Consider the following 2422-nt stretch of genomic DNA (forward strand, 5'->3'; position numbering starts at 1 on the left):
GGATTTGTGTATTTTTCTTTCAGTTAACTTATGCATTATATTTTCTAATGTCATAAAATTATGTTATATATATGGTAATTTTCAGCAATAGCCAGTGGTGGAAGATCTGATGGCTGTCAGAACTTATTAGGCAGGAGGAGCTAACAATGAAACAAAGATGATTGTTAATTAAGTATCTTTATCCTGGATACTGGAGGAACACTGGTTTACTTCATGCTACTACTGGTTTACTACCAGCCTGTTGCACCTGAGGATGCTACAAGACATACAGCATCTTCAGAACCTGACAATATCTTGCATATAACAGGTATATGAATGTTTTGGGAAAGATATCCATGTAGAGAGAAAAAGCATTAGATTGGGAATGGGAAGATAAAAATTCTATCCCCAGTTCACTAAATAAATCTTTAGGACTCTGGCCAAGTGACATAACTTCTATTAAGTCTCCATTTTCAATAATATCTACTGTGAGTACTTGGGTTGTAAGAAAGGTCAAATGAAAATGAGCATGACAAAGCACTCTCTTTGTATACTGTAGAATGCTTTACAGATATAAAGGGTTGCTAATATTATTAATGCTGATAATGTTCAAACCTCCACATTTTATGTTGTGTAAATTGTAATTTTAAAAATCAAAAAGTTAATTAAAAGTGCAGGTGAATTCAAAGGTTAAAGCCTTTGAATTATGATTTTTAAGAACCCTTAAGGTATAAATGAATAAGATTTATTTGGTTATATGATCCTTTATGGAGTTTACTATGAACTTACCAACTCTCCCTATGAACTTAACAATTATAATTATAATACATCTTAAAAAGAAAATCTGGGAGTTAGTACCCGCGCCTGGAATCGGGTCGCAACCTCAGCCGCGCCTGCCGCCTGCTACTGCCTCCGGACCATGGACCCCCCGCAAAGTGAGCGAGCTTCGGGCTTTCGTGATAATGTGTAAGCAGGATCCGAGCGTTCTGCACACCGAGGAAATGCGTTTCCTGCGGGAGTGGGTGGAGAGCATGGGGGGTAAAATACCACCTGCCACTCATAAAACTAAATCAGAAGACAGTATCAAGGAAGAAAAACCAGATAGTAAGAAGGCAGAGGAAAACATAAAGACAGATGAACCATCAAGTGAGGAGAGTGATCTAGAAATTGACAATGAAGGTGTGATTGAACCAGATACCGATGCCCCTCAAGAAATGGGAGATGAAAATGTAGAGATAACCGAGGAAATGATGGATCAGGCAAATGATAAAAAAGTGGCTGCCATGGATGCCCTAAATGATGGTGAACTACAGAAAGCCATTGACTTGTTCACAGATGCCATCAAAATAAATCCTCGCTTGGCCATTCTGTATGCCAAGAGAGCCAGTGTCTTCATCAAATTACAGAAGCCAAATGCTGCCATTCGAGACTGTGACAGAGCTATTGAAATAAATCCTGATTCAGCTCAGCCTTATAAGTGGCGTGGGAAAGCACATAGACTTCTGGGCCATTGGGAAGAAGCAGCACATGATCTTGCCCTTGCTTGTAAACTGGATTATGATGAAGATGCTAGTGCAATGCTGAAAGAAGTTCAACCGAGGGCCCAGAAAATTGCTGAACATCGGAGAAAATATGAACGAAAACATGAAGAGCGAGAGATCAAAGAAAGAATAGAAAGGGTTAAGAAGGCTCGGGAAGAACATGAGAGAGCCCAGAGGGAGGAAGACGCCAGACGACAGTCAGGAGCTCAGTATGGCTCTTTCCCAGGTGGCTTTCCTGGGGGAATGCCTGGTAATTTTCCTGGAGGAATGCCTGGAATGGCAGGGGGATGCCTGGAATGGCGGGAATGCCTGGGCTCAATGAAACTCTTAGTGATCCGTAAGTTCTTGCAGCCATGCGGGATCCAGAAGTTATGGTGGCCTTCCAGGATGTGGCCCAGAACCCAGCGAATATGTCAAAATATCAGAGCAACCCAAAGGTTATGAATCTCATCAGTAAATTGTCAGCCAAATTTGGAGGTCAAGCATAATGCCCTTATGACAAATAAAGCCCTTGCTGAAGGAAAAGCAACTTCGATCACCTAATGGATGTCGCAATAATACAAACCAGTGTACCTCCGACCTTCTTATGAAGAAAGCTGGGGTGCTGTGTGAAGAGAATCCCTACCCCTCTGCTCCCCATGCAACTGAAACATTCTACAATTGTTGCCATTAGAGTATTCATTCAGATAATGTTTTCCTACTAGGAACTACAAACTTTAAACACTTAAAAAAATTTTTTTTTAATTTATTTGACAGAAATCACAAGTAGGCAGAGAGTCAGGCAGAGAGAGGGGGGGAAGGCAGGCTCCCTGCTGAGCAGAGAGCCCGATGCAGGGCTCGATTCCAGGACCCTGAGATCATGACCCGAGCTGAAAGCAGAGGCTTTAACCCACTGAGCCACC

The 2422-nt window shown here is 41.8% G+C and overlaps 1 pseudogene; it reads left to right on the forward strand.

Moving 5' to 3' along the window:
* The first annotated feature begins 758 nt into the window (after positions 1-758).
* Positions 759-2040, forward strand: LOC125094119 (hsc70-interacting protein-like; annotated as a pseudogene).
* Positions 2041-2422: the final 382 nt, after the last annotated feature.

Source organism: Lutra lutra, chromosome 2 (assembly GCF_902655055.1).
Source record: "Lutra lutra chromosome 2, mLutLut1.2, whole genome shotgun sequence".
NCBI lineage: Eukaryota > Metazoa > Chordata > Mammalia > Carnivora > Mustelidae > Lutra > Lutra lutra.